Genomic DNA, 19,098 nt, shown 5'->3' with positions numbered 1-19,098 from the left:
AATCCCTCCCTCACCCACACACAAAAACATAGCTGATTTAGAATTATTTTACCATTTTGAATCCTTGGATTTAGAGTCCACAGAAGATAATGGGATCCTTAACTTTGTTTGTGATATTTGATTTTGGCCTAACCTAACATAAACCTTACTCCAAGCTGCCTTTGCAACCCCAATTATATAGAACCCCAATTACATAGTTATCTTCTCATGATAACTAAAGTTAACTACTGCTGACAATATAAAAACTTAAACATTAAGTGTGTTTCATTATAACCTACATTATATAAGATGAACTTATTTATTCAACAGCTTACTTTTATGCACTTTAAAATCTATTTATTGCAATTTATTTATATGGTTGGGAATTCTATATATCCTTGGTTAATCACAAAAAATTAATAAAATTTAGCAGTTATAGCTAATTAGTTTATACAGGCAAATGTATCAAAGTAAGCTTTCTTGTGATGGAAAAAAATGTTTAAAAATAGTCCTCGAGAGGTAGTAGAGGATAATGGTTAAGAAGACAGCACGCCCGAGTCCAAAGCCTGACCCCTTCCACTTACTAGCTGAGTGCCCTTGGGGAAATGGCTTAATATCCTTGAGTCTTAGTTCATGCTTCTACAGAAGAGGACAATAATAATAGAGCCTACTTCATGGGATTGTTGTGAGTACTTGGGTGAAGTTATTATTACTGCCTTGAGGATAAAATACTTGGAAACTCACTACTTAAAGATGACATGGTTTGAGAGGCATCTAGTTGGGGAGACCAGACAAGCATTTCTAAAACAACAGGAAAGCAAAATAAGTCTGTATTAAAGTAATACACATTGGTTGTATTGAAAAAACAGGAGAACTAAGATCTACTCAATTTGATATGGTGCTCATGAAGGGAAATGTTCTGAAAGGGTTGAGTTTTGGATTTCATCTCTAACTATATAGGGCTTTCAAATAGAAGTGAATATAGTTCAACATCTTTTGTAAAGCCTTTCATATCCCTTACCAAGTGGGAAGAAGGCAAGGAGGGTAAAGGAAGATAATAGGATAATTGATTAATGAAAATGATCCCTATGGATGATTGACCCCCCCAATCCTGCAGAAGACTTCTGGGAGACCAGTTGGAGTTTCTTCAGATATGACATATTTGTAGATAAGATATTTTGCTGTCCATTTTGTCAGTGGGCATTTCTGTGGTCAGGAGTTACTCTCATACAGTTCCACTCCAACCTATGTGTGGTTGTGCGTTTTGCTATATACAGGGAGCAAAAAAAAAAAACCCTCAGGTAAAATCCTAAGATTTTGCAATAAGAAGCTACTGCATACCTATGAAAAATGTGTGTAGTAGCTGGACAACAGTTGCTACAGACCACACTTTTCTCCAACCTAGTTGCTTAATAACCTTTCTTAACACAATAAAAAGAAAAGTAGTGACATAAGCTCCGGGTCCCACTGTTGTGGATGGTTCTGAAGCTACTACTGGCAATTACCATTTTCTTCCTCTACCATCCATCCAAATTCTCAATCAATAATTCTACCTGTTCGGGTTGATTTCCTTATAAAGTGTCTCAGTCCATCATCCCTAAAGGGTTTAAGCTCCTTATTGCTGAGTCCTTGTCTGTCTATGGTTGCTGAAATTAATGGTTTATCAATAGCCTGAAAATAACAAGAGGCCCCAGTACATGTTCTGATATATTCTCTTTTCTATCCCAAATATGTAGCTCAGTCTCATCCTCTCATAATTATTAGAGTTAACTACTGTTGACTATATAGAAACTGCCAACTATCCCTGATAATAGAAAGCCCCAAATGATGAGGCAGAAGGATCTTACTGGGTCTGCTGATAGAAGAACTTCTTCACATAGCAGAATCTGAAGTTAGGGAATGAGAAACATTGGAAGTAATTATTCCCAGACCCTTGTTCCCACCATTGAGTCCCAAATCATTTTATTTTAGCAGATAGAAGCACAATATAGTGCCATTGGTCCAAAATATATTTTGAACAGTAAAACCCCAAATTTGCAGACTTTAAATCCTATGTTTGAACATTAGCCACATCTTTGGATGCTAGTCAAGCATTCTATGAGGGTAGCAGTTTCTGGGTAAAGCAATAAATATAGTAAACGCTGATTTCATTATCATGTGATACATTTCCAGATTTTGTTTGTCTTAAACTGAGTCTGAGATGATATGAGATCACAGATCAGTAAAATAGACATTCTGTGAGCTATAAAATTATGATGCTAACCAAGGCACTTTAGGTAAAGAAGGAAAATCCATGTCCAGACTCTGTCAATTTCAATTAGAATTAGATCACTGTCCTTTGTAAAATACAGTGCAGTAGCATTTGCTTACCAATAAATGGTTGATTGATCCTGAGGGGTGGTGTTCAGTGTTGGTATCTGATGCCAGCGGATTGAGTATTCTGGAGTGATGAGAATTACTTCAGTCATGGTCTTAGGTACAACAAGCCTTTCTGCTACTCAGTTTGCATGGAATATGTGGAGGGAAATAGACACATAGTGGGCTTGCCACACAATTGAGAACACATGGGTAATTTGATGTTTTATACCAAGAAAAAGCAAGACAACTTTTTGTCTGAGGAAAGATATCTTCATTTTGTTAACTCAGTGCACTAAGTTTAAAATTAATCTAAGTTGCAATGTCCATCTGGAGTTCATACCTTATTATTGCTGAGTAATATCCCAGCATAAGGACATATTACATTTTAAAATTGTGTACATCCACATTTAAAACCGTTTACCACTTTGTCTCTCATAAATAAAGTTGCTTTAAAAATGGATACACCAGTCTTTGCATGGATATGTTTTCTTTCTTCCTGGGCAAATACCTAGGAAAATAATTACATGGTATAATATGTGTTTTATTTTTAAAGAAACCGCCAACTCTTTATGAGAGTCTCATTTCTTTCACATCTTTTCCAACATGTGGTATGATCAGTCTTTTTTAATTTTAGCTATTTGGATAAGTCTGTAGCAGTGTACTGTTGTGGTTTCAATATGCGTTTCTTAATGACTAGTGATGATCATCTTTTTCTGATACTTCTTTGACATCCATATATCCTTTTTGGCAAAGCATCTGTCCAAATCCTTTGTCCATTTTTTATTTGCTAGATTAGACAGTTATTATTTGAGCTTTGAGAGTTATATTTATATTTTTATATTTTCTTTAAAAACTCAAAGTGTGCCCTTTGTTAACTGACTTTGGGACAGGTTATAACTGACCTTTATGGTCAGTTAGTAATCTCAAGTGACTATCATTTTGCAATTTTTGTCTTGCTTCTCACTTCAATAAGTGTTAGACCATACTTGTTGGGGACCGAGGCCGGCATCTGGCGTCTGTCAGCAGTCATAAAAAGGTGAAATGGAGTCCGGATAGAGAAAAACATCCAGGTTGTAAAAGGCATGTGGGAAGAACTCCCTGCCCCCACCTTTTCCTTTTCCTCTTTCTTTTCTCGCCCACTTTCGCCCCTCGCGAGACCAACTGCTATCAAAACATTGCTGCATGTCTATTGTCCATTGGCTTTCTCCCTTCCCGACTTCTGCATCCCCCACCTCTTGTATTTTATATAAACTAGATAAAAACAAAATAAAGCTCTCTCACTCTCTCTCTTTTTGTTCTGCTACACGCGTGTGACTGTTTCTTTTGTTCGCCGGACCTGGGGCCCCGACTCCCCGGCCTTGCAGGTCAAGGCCCCCCGCACATACTGAGGCTTGATTCTACATATATTATAGACTCTAGGCCAGTGACGTCCAATGAATTTTCTGTAATGATCAAAATGTTCTATGTACCTTGACATGATTGTACTAGTTATTTGACAAATAAACTCATTAAATCTGTGTTTATCTTTGCCCTTTTCCACCTTCATTATATAATAAAACACAGGGGTGTAAAACTTTAAGAAACAATCTATTTTAAAATCCAGTGAGTTCATACAAATACTAAAGAAACAACGTTTCTTTTAACTGTACAGAGTAAGAAGCAAAACTAAGCTAAAAATAAATCCTCTAATTGGGCAAATACACTAAGGGATACAAAGGCAGATCTTGAGAGGGGTAAGCCAGCATCTTGTGATGAGTCCACCTCAAATGGGGATGTGGCGATGTTTCCAGGAGCTGGAAGACCGCTCTCCTCTCTCTGTGGGGAAGCAGCTTCCTTTGCCAGCCCAGAGGCTGATGGGACCCTGAGGTTTGACTACCCCCAAATAGAGCCACTAAAATAACTTCAGTCCCTTCTTCCCTTGGGACCCTGACCTTCAAGCGGGTGTCATGCAGGAGCTATAAATTCAGCCTTCTTTAGAGCAGTGTCATTCTTACAATCAAGTCGGGGCCCTGATCTTAGCATAAACTGCCTTCCAGCTGCAAACATTATGTCCCTTTAAATGCAGCATTGAGGAACTTCACCTTTCATGTGTACCCCTGGGCTGATAGTTGAGTGATCTACCATCCTTTCATTAAAGTTCTATTTTTAATAAAACTAGCCAACCAATATCAACATCTTTTTAATTAACATTGCCTCCATATCTTTAAAATTACTGGTGCTATTGCATCACCTTTCACTTGTAGTCCATGCTAACACTCAAGAGGTGAATATCTCAGTAATTGGGAAGTGGCACTGTTATAGGTATCACCAGATAAATGGCTTGGACTGAAACCTTTGGGAGAAACCCAAAGTGGACAAAGATTTCAGTGCAAGTAATATGTTTATTAGGGAAGTGGGTCCTAGAAAGCAATATTTATAGGCAAGTGGTGATGTGAAACAGGGGAAGGATGGGACTTAATATATGTCTTATGAGCACAATGGGGATCACAGAGCACTGTGGAAAATTCTCAGAAGCTGAGTTGGTTGGCATTCATCAGCTCGTTACCATAATGCTGATCACTGTCGCGTGTACTATGCCTAGTGCTTTAATGCCTCAGTGCTTCAGTCCACATTGCACACAGGAAGCTTCCTCCTCCTAAAAGCAGAAAAGGCCTCAGGCAAAGCCCCAGTGTTGGTGGGAATAGCTGTCAGTCTGCACAGACACAGTAAGTGCTAATGAGACACGGTCAGACGCCTATCAGTGAAAGGTTCAGCACTTCACCTTCTGTACCTTGTTCATCACCAGGTACAGCTCACCACACCCCAGCTTTCCTGAGGTTTTGCAGCACCCCTCAACAACATGCTTGTTTTGTGACCTTAACACTGTGCTCAAGCTGTGCCTTGGCCTAGAATAGCCTCCACTCCCTAAGGCCCACCCTCCTGCCCTCATGAACTTCAATTCTTCTTTCAAATCTCAGTTCAGCTGCCACTTCCTCTTGGATGCATTCCCAGCCTCCCTCGGGCAGAGTTGCATTGGTCTTTAAGCCCACTTAATACCCAGTACATACTTCTGGTATAGAGCTTATTATGCTGCTCTTGTTACACTTGCTTTCCTTGCCTTTTTCCCCAAAGGAACTTGGAGCAACTTGAGGGGAAGGATTTCTCTTATTCATCTCTATTTCCTAAGAACATAGCATGGGGCCCGACATTGTATAAGGAATCAAAGTCTGTCGGGTGAATAAACACATGAATTGCATGCACTACAGCTCAGCTCTTTTCTCAAGGTGTCCTAGCCAGCCAGCAGCAAAGCTGGGAGTAGCACTACATCTTTTAACACCCAGTCTGAGAGAAAATGACTTTTTTTGTTAGTAACTAGGAGGTAGAACTCAGACATGGGTGTTTTGGGCACCCCGGGGCAAGATCATTGGTGTCGCAGACCGCACGGTTGTCCTGGGAACCTGGGCAACTTCAGTTCAGCTGCAGTGGAAAGAGTGCTTGGCAATGTAGGGAGTGTGCAGCAACTCTCCTCTGTAGGTGCCCAGGCAAGAAACACCTGGTGAACTGGAGCTGAATTCAGAGACCAAATTGTTCACTTTTTTGAACTTTCAGTAGTACTTTGGTGTTAGCAGTTTTCTTTCCTGTGGTGTTTTGGTGGGTGTGCTTAGTTCATTGTCTTTGTTTCACATTTTCATGAAGCAAATTTCTTTCCAAATAAGCTAAGCAGAGCCTCAAGGATATCAGTTTAATCTGTTTTCACATAAACGCTTCACTGGTTACCTTTGTTATCAACCACAACACAAGAATATCTTGAGAGGTGTTCATTTGGGACTCCCGCACGAAAATTGAGAATTGTAGATACACCACATTTCCTTCAACATGACTTCATCTTTTGAGGTCTGCCTCCAGGTAGCTGAATTTTACCATCAGAGGCCTGGTTCAAAATTAAATGGCTTTCTGCTAAGCAGTCTGAAGATTTGAGAGGAGTGCAGGGCTGGAGAGGAGGAACATCAGGACATCTCTGCTGGTGGCCACAACGGTGACCATAAAATTGGTCAAATGGCTAATGTCCAGGGGTCACATCCTCAACTTTGTTGCCTTAGAAACCTGGTCGTCAGCTCAGGGAGACTGGATCCACCTCTCAGATGGAAAACACAGACAATGCTTTCATCACTTTATATTGATTCACACAGCTCTCACACATAAGAAAATGCATATCGTGGTTTCTGTCAAATTCTAGAAAGTGAAATTAATGAGAAAAGAATTTGGTGACCATACAATCCATGAAAGTGGAGTTTGCTCAAGTACTCTATAGCATCTCACTGGTAGCACTGATGCACTGTCCAGTGGGTATCCTGGATGACATTTTCAAAATACAAATCGGGTCATATCTTTCAGCTTAAAACCTTCAATGGTTTCAAGCTTCTCTTGGATTAAATGGAGGGGAGGAAATTACTTGTTCCATAAAGCATAACATGATTTTGCTTTATGCTCACTCTGGCCTTTGGGTTTGTTTTTCTTTGTGAGTACTTTGTAACTGTTCCTCTCTTCCTGTAGTAGTTTTTTTCTGCTTTAGTCTAGTTAACTTCTACTACTTTGTATAAATATATAATACATGCTCCCAGGTCACTCATAGTTTTAAACATTTTTAATAGATTTGTATTCATTTCTTTTTAATAGACTTGTATTCATGGCTATGGCAGGGCAGCGAACAAACCAAAATCTTTGTCCTCATGGGATGCACATTCTAGACTCCTATGGGAGCAACAAGCAAAAGAAAATCTAACATTATACACACACAACACACATACGTTCACATACACATGTATTTAGATGTACACACAAGTTCTGAAAATGGAAAACATGATAAAGAAGGCATAAACTGGTATAAGGGAGGTAGGAAAGGAGAAAGTTGCTGTTTTAGCAACCAGGGAAGGTGAACTGATGAAATGATGTTCGAATACAGGGGTGAGTAGAGAGCTTTAAGGAGATCTGGGAGGAAATGGTTCCAAACAGGAGGAACAGAAAGTTCCTGAGTCAGGATATGCTTTGTATGTTACTACTAATAGCAATTATATATTTATATGTACTATTATTTTATTAATCACTGTTTCAGTTCTAGATATCTAAACTTCCTGAGAAGAGGCACATTTTTTAAAAAGATCTATTTATTTATGCATACAGAACTGAGGTACAGGCCAGAGGTGCAGGGGCAGTGAGAGGATTCACCAGAGACAGAGTGGGGAGCAGAACAGGCCAACTGACGAAGTACACTGCTGAGGGGAGCAGCGGGCGGGCCAGGAGAGGTCTGCCACACCATGTGGGTCACCTCCGGGGCTGGGAATCAAACTCATGCTGAAGTGGCTTTCACTTCTTAGTGCTGTGCTTTAACCTGCTGCGCCACCAGGACGGGTCCGAGACACATTTTTTTAAAGCACTATTCCCTACTGCATAGGGCCTGATTCAGAATAGATACCTCATGCATACTTGTGGTAAAGAGAGAGGGAGTGAAAGATCAATGGAAGAAAAGGAAAGAGAAATGAAGAGAGGAGGAGGGAAGGAGAAAGAAAGAAACCCCTAGAGAGATGAGCTAAGCCTCTTGTCTTGTGGACCCTCTTACTTGGGCAAAGATGGGCAGCACCAGTATTAACCCCCATGTCTTTCCCCCTCTGTTTCTGTTGCTGAGCAGCCCATCCAGCTCAGGCATATCTCCCCCTTGAATGTGCCAGCAACGTCATCTGGGTTGGTGTCAAGTCTTACAGGCCTGAAAGGGCTTTTCCACCGTTAACATAACTTCGCCTATTTTTACTCTGATTCAAATTCTGTGAATTCCTGTAGTTTCACTCTCAGAAGGTCTCTACTTTTCCTCCTGTCAAACTTGTAGGTGAATCTTCCTTTTTCCCCATCTGTCCTTAACAGGCATGCTTCCTGTTTCATTCACTCTCCATTATCTGCTAATTGAGATAATGCTGCAGGCAGGGAGGCCATCCAGACAAATGCCTCTTTTCCGGAACAGTTCAGATTCCCCAGACAGTTGGGCAGGGCTTTGCTTCCAGTGATTTTGATGTGCTCACAGTTCTTTGCCAAACCGGAGTAGTGTCTAATCTGAAATGATGCTTCTCAGGAGACCTGGCTTTTTAGCAAGCCAGGTGGGCCAGACCACAGAGTTCCAGGAGGGCTGACAGCGACCACATACCCTCGGTGGAACATAGCCTTTGCTTGGGATTACTCCTGAATAAGCACGACAGGTGTGGTGCATGGATTGTACCTGACATCAAGGGTCTGAATGCCCCTGCAAGCACTTGTACTTGTTGAACATTCATCATGAGCCCTCCTGACTCAGGGCTTCTTTACACTTCCCCAATTAGCCATGTGACTTGGGAGTTTCCTGGGCAAGTCCAGTCCCTCACCTGTCAAGAGCGTCTAGGAAGACTTTATGCCCTTCTAACATGTGTCTTCACTAAGCTGGTTGGATTTCAGAGTAGAAAGCTTAAAGGGCAGTTGGGCGCTGCCTGTGTTCAGGCCTGTGTGATCTCCAGAGGTCATGCCCTCTATCTTGTAGGCCAGGGGTTAAGCTTTTTTGTTAAAGAGTCAGATAGTAAATGTTTTAAACTTTGAGAATAATGTGGTCTCTGTAGCAACAAATAAACTTTGGCATTTTAACTTAAAAGTAGCCATACATATTGTGTGAATGAATATGTATGTGTAGCTGTGTCTCAATAAAACTTTATTTATAAGCCAGGTAGTAACCTGGATTTGGCCCATACGTGATAGTGCCTGGCCATAAAAATCTTGTTATTATTGTTCTAATTGAACTGTATATTTTATGGTGAACAATTATCAAAAAATGTTGATTACATATGTAATTATTGTCCATGTATTTTTTTTTAAGATTTATTTATTTGTGCATACAGAACTGGGGTACAGGCCAGAGATTCAGGGGTGGTGAAGGACTTCACCAGAGACAGAGTGGGGAGCAGAATAGGCAGATCGATGAAGTACACTGCTGAGGGGAGCAGTGGGGCGGGTCAGGAGAGGTCTGCCGCGCCATGTGATCACCTCCGGGGCAGGCGGGAATTGAACTATGCGGAAGTGGTTTCAGCTTCTTAGTGCAGTGCCTTAACCCGCTGCGCCACCAGGCAGGGCCATTGTCCATGTATTTTTAAAGTTGATTCTATAGTTATCATTGCATACATCTTACGAAATATAATCATTTTCCCCAAAGATTCTATCATCTAATATGTTTAATGAAATATTTGTGATGATAAATAGGAGTTACTTCAACACAGTAAAAGATGTTGTAGTACTTTGCTGTTCAAAGTATAACCCTTGCCCCAGCAACAGCCACATCTCCTAAGCTACAGAATCAGAAATTTCATGCTGATATGATCCTCAGATCACTCATATGCATATTAAAGTCCAGCAAGCATTACTCCACCACTCAGTCCTGGAGGCAGTATCTCTTCATACTACAAAACCTGAAAGACAGAACGCCCATTTCCAACAACTCCTTAAAACAACTGTAATAATGGGTTTCAACTTTTGTTAGAGGCCCCAATGGCAATTTTTATATATCTGTTTTGCAAAGGATTTATTTTCATATTATTTCTTAAAGAGTCTGGCACATCACATCCCTGATTTTTTCTCTTTTTTTAAAATGGTGTATTTATGCATACAGAACTGGGGTACAGGCCAGAGTTGAAGGGGCAGTGAAAGAATTCACCATAGTCAGAGTGGGGAGAAGAACAGACAGATGGATGCAGTATACTGCTGAGGGGAGCAGCGGCAAGACAGGAGAGCTCTGCTGTGCCATGTGGGTCACCTCTGGGGTAGGGATCAAACAGCCACCACTCGCTTTGCAGTTGTGGGCCTTAACCCCCTGTGCCACCAGAGAGGGCTCCATCCCTGAGTTTCTACCTTGACGTTCTCAGTTTCCATGACCTGGAATAGCTTTATATCCAATTTTTCACTAGCTAAGTCCCAAATATTTACTCGGGTTTGACACAAGTCCTTTTCCTTTGATATCTTTGCTCTCTTTTCTGAGTTATTATTAGCTGGGCTACAAACCCTTGCTAAGCACAAGCTCTAGACTATAACCGTTCTGAGGGTGGAGGCTTATATCTTGATCAGGTTGAAGCTGTAAGTGTTTCTAGTATCTTTACTTGAATGTGGTAGGGAGCTCCAATATTATGCAGAGGCCCGTGGTTTAGGAGAGCACATTGTAAAATGAACAAACACCACATTATTTTAATTTGATCCCATTTAAACCAGATAGGGGCCAGTAGCAGCAGTACTTAACCCTAACCCCAGTAGCTCTGGGGATGGCATTGCAGATTATGAAGTAGCTACTGACATAATAGGACATGGGAAGCATATAACATAGGATCTATGGAGAAGCTCGGAATTTCCAGCATTTGCTTCAGTCTATCCAATGTCATTTGGTCGAGGATAAAGCATAAACCTGCCACTGGTGTTTTCTAGTCAGGTGATGCTGATTCCTGTAGGAATTATCCATAGTGTGAATCTATCTATGAGTGAATAAATCAGACTTGATTTTCATCTGTTAAAAACTCATTTATCTATTTAGTGAGTCTTGATATCTCAATCATAAAACTTTGCCCTGTACTTGATGTTGTAATTATATCAAGGGCATATAAAAAGTATATAATGTGGCTCCTGACTGTTTGGTTCATTTGAAGAGGGAGGATAGGACCTACTTCTGTAGGTTCAATAAAATTCAGTAGCTCCTGGCTACTGCCAGAGCTGCTTATGGCTACTTGACCAGGATTTAAAACCCATGAAGGATGTATGGCCATTAAGGGCTAATAGGAGAGTCAGAGATATTACTGCAAGCCACAGAACTACGGAAGGTCTAGTGGTGGGTTTAGGGTAGGTCCTCTGAATGGGGACCCTTTGAATAGATTTGCCTGGGAAGGCTTATATTGCTTAGGTCTGGGAAAAGATTAACTCCATTTCCCTGCTTCCTCCTTGTAGTGTGTGGCCAGGGGAAATCTGCTGCTCTTTCTTTCCTGAAAGCTGCAGTGCACCACTGACGAGGGCGAGGCTATTAATCTTCCTCTTCCTCCCCATCACTCACAAAATGTAGACTCTTGGTAGTGTGGCTCAACCGATGATGTGGGGAAATATCTCCCCTGCTTAATCAGAATGCAGTTCATTCACTTGGTGCCAAGTTGTCTTCCCTCTGGGCTCCAGAGGAAGCCATGGAGTAGAATGCACAGCAGCCTGGGCCTACCTGAAAGTGAAAGTGAATTCTTGCTGCAGGAAAAGAGCAAGGAGCTGCATATGCCGCATCATCTGTTCCTGCTTATTTTTTCCCTCTGCTGCAATGAGACCTGCTCTCAGCTCTGGGGGAGGTAGCAGCCAAGGTTGCCTCCCATCTTTAGAAGAAAATATTTATCAACTTTCATATGGAATGTTTCTCTTCATTCAAATTACTATACCTCTTTCCCTGCGATCAGCAGATACTTATTAGATACTGACTTTATGCAAGCTCTGTGTCAGATGCTGGAGATATGTCATCGAATAAGACACAATCTTTGCCTTCTTAGAATTTCCTGTATACATGAGAAATAGAAAAGTAATCCAGGCAGTTATAATTCTATGATAAATTCTTTGAGTGAGAGATGTACAAAATCATTCCGGACTGCCAGGAAGAACACTTCAGCCAGATGGAGGAAGTAGAACAGGAAAGTCTCCCAGATACATTAATGTTTAAGCAGAGCTTGAAATTCAAGTAGGAGATTGTAGGTAGTATTGGATAGGAAAAAATAAAACCATAGGGAAACCTTCCACAATAAAGTAACCACAGGGAAAATGTCAGAAACGAGTGGTCATAGCACTTTTTTTTTTTAAGATTTACTTATTTATGCATACAGAACTGGGGTGCTGGGCAGAGGTACAGGGGTGGTGGTGAGTGGTGAGAGGATTCACCAGAGACAGAGTGGGGTACAGAACAGGCAGATGGATGAAGTACACTGCTGAGGGGAGCAGCAGGCAAGACAGAAGAGGTCTGCCACACCAAGAGGGTCACCTCCAGGGGCTGGGGATGAACTCGCACTGAAAGTGGCTGCAGCTAGCCTGCAGGGCTGCTTTAACCTTGTGTGTACCAGAGAGAGCCCGCTATCGTGCCCTTTTTTTTTTTTTTAGATTTATTTATTTATTCATTCGTACAGAACTGGGGTACAGGCCAGAGATGCGGAGGGTGAGAGGATTCACCAGAACAGAGCAGGGAGCAGAACAGGCAGATCTATGAAGTACACTGCTGAGGGGAGCAGCAGGCGGGTCAGGAGAGGTCTGCCGCACCATGTGGAGCTCCTCCCTGGTGGGCAGGCGTGAATCGAACTCATGCGGAAGTGGCTTAAGCTTCTTAGTGCTGTGCTTTAACCGCTGCGCCACCAGGGAGGGCCTGCTATGCTGCTTTTAATGGGATAGCCTGTAGTTCAGTGTGACTGGAGAAAAGTATAGGCGAGAGAGAGGTCGACCTAAAGTTAGAAGAGTAGAGAACTTGTGTCTCCTATTCTTGTATGAGATGGTTAGTCAAGACGGCCACAGAGGAGAAGTTCAGGAAACCAAGTTTATTGTACCCACAGGTGCTAGAGACATGGCAGGGATGCAGAGCCACCTTGAAAAAACACCAGCTGGTCAGGAGGCAGAAACAGGTGCTGGCCAAAGATTGGGGCTGGAGCTTTTAGTGGGGAAAGGCAAGACAGGGCAAAGCTAATAGGTTAGAACTGGGGGCCCTCCCTGGTGGTGCAGCGGGTTAAAGCACATCACTGAGAAGCTAAAGCCACTTTAGCATGAGTTCCATCCCAGCCCCAGAGGTGATCCATATGGCATAGCAGACCTTTCCTGGCACGCCTGCTCTCCCCCTCAGCAGTGTACTTCATTGAGCAGACTGTTCTGCTCCCCACTCTGTCTCTGGTGAATCCTCTCACTGCCCCTCAGCTCTGTCCTGTACCCCAGTTCTGTATGCATAAATAAATAAATCTTCAAAAAATAGTTTAGAATTGGCAAGTTGACAATTTTTGGTGGGCTTTGGGCTACAGAGGAAATCTCTAGTTGACTCTTACTTGATTCTGGGTGATCCTGGGGTCATCAAAAATTGGTAAGATACTGACTATTCTGAAAAGATGGGAGCACCTGGAGGAAAAGAAACTCATGTATTAACACAGCAAATACTCAACGAGCACTTACAGTATGCACACACATTTTTTGGCACTGTGTAGATAAGATGAATGACACTATGAGTTTACCTGCTTTGCTGATGTATCAAAAGACCTCTCCTAAATATTCTGTAATTTACCTTAATTGCTTGTTTTAAAGCTACAGGTTATGAAGTTCTGAGTGGGAGGGGGGTGAGAAGCCTAAGAAGAAAATCAGTACTATACTATTTAGAGTGCTATGATATACTTTAAATTATTTCAACTAGGCCACTTTAGAAGGAATCTTTCTGTTTCTGGAGAGCTTAACTCTCCCGGATAATTTCTCTAATGTGCCACTCCAAACACAACCCTCTTTTTCTTTATCTCCAACTCCTTAAGCCTCATCAGAGCCTGCTGAGCAATCTTTTGAACACAAGAAAGAAGATCATTATCATCGTTATGCTGTTACCCTTGAAGAAAGCATGTAAAGAGACGCAGGATGCATAATTTAAGAAAACATAGAAACTAGAGGTTGCATAATAGCCTCTTGTTCTCCTGACTGCCACTAAATGTAATCGAGACTAAATATATGCACACACACTCACACACATACGCACGCACACACACACACACACCTCTTTTATGGGACAATGTTTTGACTGTAAGCTTTGAGGTAGCAGGAGCAGTATCTGTTCCCTGATGTATAATCCAGTGTTTACCTAGTACCTGTTACAAAGTAGGCACTTAGATACAAGTTGAATGGTCAAATAAATAAACTGCATTTCCAATAGCTTTCTATTTGTAGCTTTTGTTTCTTCTGGTATCTTTTGTTTCATTTCAGGCATTCATCCTTCCTGCCATCATGCTTTCATTAGTTTATGGAATTCCTATATAATTAGAGAATTGCTTTTCATTACCTATACTTCTATCTGGTGCCTAGACTTAGTGAAGGGTCAGCTCTTAAATCTTCTCACTGCCCCTTTCAGTTTTTTTCTGGCTTTTGTTTCTTCCCTGCCACTGGGTTTGCCTACTCCATGAAGACAGTATTTCCTACAAAGCTCTCTTAAAGACCTGACAGTTTAACTGTGGCCACAGGAGCCCTTTGTCTGATGGGTATTTGATATCCTTTTCCCTCGGAGTTCAACTTCATTATCTTCAAGGCAGAGAAGTTTTACTAAACAAAGCAACTATGAATTGGGGGAGGGACATTGGGAGTCAGACCTGAGTTAATGGTATTACTACCATTTACTAAGTATTGGGAAAGTTATTAAATTCCAGGTTTTGTTTCATCAACTCAATTCCTTAATGATAACATTATAGATTTGGTTTAGATCAGGTGCCTAAATCAGTTCTACCCAAACTGGAAGAGCTAATATTCCTTTTGGCAATTGTTCATTATCCATCCTTCTACCTACCTTCAACCATTCACTATAAGCTTTTTGAAGTCAAACATTTAAAAATTCATTTGGTTATCTGATATACCCCCAAAGACCTAGCATTATATCTGACAAATGTATATTGAATAGCTACTCAGTGTATATTTGCCAGATGAATACATGGATTAATCAAGCAATCAGTCAGTCCATCCATCTGTCCATCCATCCATCCACCCATCCATAATTTACAGAGCATATCTGCTAGGAAAGATAAAATGATGAATAGAACACAGACCCTGTATTCAGGGGTTTGGAATTTAATGAGGAAGACAGAAATTTTCACAGAACCTGTCAAATATCTGTTAATGTCCTAGGGGCTACCATAACAAAGCACCACAAAATGGATAGCTTACAGGAGAAATTTATTCTTTCACAGTTTTTGGAGGATAAAAGTCCAATATTAAGGTGTCCCCTGGAAGGTGCTAGAGATTATATTGTTAAGTTGGCTGGAGTAAGCCAAGCTTCCCTTTGCTGTACCATATGAGGTTCACCAAACACTTTGATTCTATGTTCACTGCACATTCCCTATATGTTCCTAAGAGTCCTCTAAAAAGCAGGAGTGTAGATAGATAAATGTGTCCACATATGGGTCCTCTAAGTCTGATGACATTTGCTGCGATTAGGAATGTCTAGGGCCATTTTCATTCAAAAGGTGCTGGCACAATTATGCATAATGCTGATCTCTTGCCAGATTTCAGTTTCTTTCCAGCTCTTACAGGTGAAGTTAACTGAATTAAATCACAACTAATGTATTATTTCTTTGAATTATAATAGTTTTAAAAATTCTATCACCACTCTTTCCTTTGGAATAATCAATAATTCACTGACTGTCACCTGACTTAGATTCCAAAGTCGGTAGTGGATATTAATTCAAGCTAGGTGACCAAGTCACTATAAAGTAGAAAGTAGCATTTTCACACTGAAGATACAGGCAAGTCACTTACCCTCACTCTATCTCTAGGAAGGAACTCCTCCTCAATGCATACGTTGGGTGAAATAAGTTTTCACCACTAACAAACTGTTTAAGCTAACAAATCTCTAGGCTAATGATATGGAATACATCATGAAGAGTTCACAGACATGAGAAGATCATGAGACAGAAAACCTCATGGGAAAAAGAGCAGAGAAAGGACCCCGGATCTTTAATTACACTCAGTTCAAACTTCTTCAATAGAGCCTGCACCTGTTTCTTGAGATAGTATGAAGACCAAGTCTCTGACGCTGACTCCCTTTATCATAAATTGTATATGCTTTAATACATTCTAGCTCAGTACCTGCAGGATTAGTGCAAAATCAAGTAATACTTAGATATTAAGACTTTGGCATAGTATCTGGCACATGATAAACTTTCAATAAACTTCTGTTGTCTGAAAGAACATTGCACTACACTTTCAATAAGATTTTATATTCCTAGAGACTTTATTCTCCTAGGGAATTCAAGCTCTCTTAATACATTCCAGTTTAACTGAAATGAACCAGTAGGCATATCTTTTCTGAGGGGTGGTGAAGAAGAAAACTCACTGATGGCAGGGATCACTTTATCTTTTTATCTTTGCATCACTAGGGCTTAGCAGAATACCAAGCACTTATGATAAATATACTTAATAAATATTTGTGAATAAAAGTGAGTTAGCAAGTGATTTAAAATCTGATATGTGTCTGAATGTATATGCCAGGGGCAGGGGAAGGTTACAGAATAGAATAATCTTAGACATTTTTGTAAAATCACAGTGAGACTTTCAGTAAACACTTTCCTCTCCCCACCCAGCACACAGAAGAGTCTCTTTTGGAAACTGTCTAGACTGGGTGTCACTGAGGAAGGGGCAGTGCTATGAAAACATCATTTTCCTCTTGGCTGTTTGGGAAAGGTTGATGGAAGGGTATGTAAAGACAGAGATGAAGTGATGTGGCTGCCCTGGGGGGACTTTGAAGCTGGAGAATCCCTGGGGGAGGGGCTCAGTGAGGGTCCTTCCCTGCACCTGGTGCTGGTTGCCTGGAGAAAGCACATTCCAAGGCTGGACAGCTTCTGACATCCCACTGAGAACAAAGCCCCACAGGCCACGGACACATGGTTCTGGTTATCTGGAAACTGGGCTTTTCAAGGAAAATATACTTCCTCCTGGGGCCCTATTTCAGAGGACTCCTGGCTCTTGCTCCTCTAGGCACACCTCCTGTCCAGGTGGCAGAGACCCCTGTGAGGCACAGCATAGACCCTGGATCCGGGGTCTAGGAAAAGCACCTCTCCAGGAGAATTAGGACTGGGTTCTTGGAGGCCACGCTGCAGCCAAGGCAGCCGAGGTTGCTGAAATGCTCGAGCATGTGGTGCTAGTTGCAACCTTGTCTCGGCAAAGTCCTGGGGTAACAGCCCCCGCCCAAGGCACCCTCTGTATCTATGATAGTCTTCAAAGAGCCACGTCTGAGAGTGGAATTGGCAGATGCGGCTGGAGTCTCTTGAATCTGCCTCTTGCATGCTATTGTCTGTGGATGAAGCCAGTTTGGACTAAAAAAAATACATGAAATATCAATGCTTGTACTTGATACACATCTGTAAAAACCAAGTTTACGTGAGAAGGATGAACAAGCATGGATTTCTGCCACTTCATCCTGACCTTGACATGTTTGTGTTAAAAATGTGTCCCTCAGTAGTAGAATAACTGGATCTTTTTTTATTATTGATTATGACAAGGGATGCCATATACATTTTACTGTGAAGAGCAGCTCTTCCTATCAATGTGGGCAAACATAATCTCTTGCCTACATTTAGAGAATTTACCATTGTGTGGATTTGGGAAGAAAGCTAGGTAGATAGGTGCCAGCTTCTGAAAGTCAGACTAATCCCCACTCTTGCTGGGCCATGGAGGGAGCGTTGGCAGATAAATTAAAGGACATCCAGTAAATGTGAACTTCAGATAATGAGAAGTAAGTTTTTAATTTTAACAATGTACTATAGGGCCGGGCCCAGTGGTGCAAAAGGTTAAAGCCCAGCACTACAAAGACAGCCAGAGCTCCTTCAGCATGAGTTCCATCCCCGCCAGGGAGAGCTGTCCACACTACATACTGCTCCCCTCAGCATGTACTTCATCAGTCTGCCTGTTCTACTCTCCACTCAGTCTCTGGTGAATCTTCTCACCACCCCTGCACCTCTGGCCTGTACCCCAGTTCTGAATGCATAAATAAATAAAACTTTAAGAAAAACAAAACAAAACTATGCACTACATATCACAAAGGAGACACTTGTGTTAAAAATTTCAGTTTATCTAAAATTCCAACTTAATTGTGCATTTTATATTTTTATTGGCTGAGTCTGGTAACCCCACCTGGGGAATGGGACCTATGACTGAAGTTTGGCCACTGGGTGTTCCCTCGCTCTATTTTGAATAGAAGTCATCTCCTCATAATAGTAGAGGGTCCTGTAGGGTGTCACTACGCAGCCCATGTGGTGCAGCCTGATGTCCGGTGGGAGCAGTAGCAGCCATATGCTCTGGCTTTTTCTGAAGTGTAAACTTCATTCCTCAAAATTGCCTAAGTCTTTTCTCCGGTTTTCTCAAAAAATCTGTGCATTACCCAAGACCTTTGTATCAATTCCTTTTATTAATGTGAGCTAGCCAGATTTGACTTCTATTACTATTGTGCGTTTTTGTGTGCATTCAGATGAGCCCTAGGAAGGGTAGGGCTTGACCCACAGCTGTAGCGCCCTCCCCACCGTTTGCATTTACCACTGTGCTGGTTTCCAGGCTGTTCTCCTATCTTCTAGCGAGATGTGGGTTCCTAAAAATGGGGGAGGGTAACTTGAGCTAGAGAACTCCCTACTAGCTGGGCTGAGACATTCTTAAAACAGTGTTACACCTGAGATTCTTCTACCTAGGTTCTACCTAGTTCTCCCTCCTTCTTCCTCTCCTGGAAGGCCTGGTCTGGCTCCTGGCCTCAGGGCTCCTTCCACCTTCTTTTGTTCTCTCTCCCAGTACATCTCTGTCAAGCATTATACTACTTAGAAATCTGACTCTTGACTGACATGAACTAACACAGGGGTAGGGGAAAAGGTCACTTTAACCTCCTACATAACTTTGGTTTACAAAAATTTCCCTGGTAGTTATCTGAATGTTAGTATAAGAAATCGATTCACACTCTCATCTTTGGTCCTCATTGGCTATCCTCCTGCGGAAGACTATCTAGATATTTTAAGAATG

This window comes from Condylura cristata, unplaced genomic scaffold (assembly GCF_000260355.1).
Source record: "Condylura cristata isolate star-nosed mole 26May11 unplaced genomic scaffold, ConCri1.0 scaffold00015, whole genome shotgun sequence".
Classification (NCBI taxonomy): Eukaryota; Metazoa; Chordata; class Mammalia; order Eulipotyphla; family Talpidae; genus Condylura; species Condylura cristata.
The sequence above is the reverse complement of the archived record's forward strand: the minus strand, read 5'-3'. Positions refer to the sequence as shown.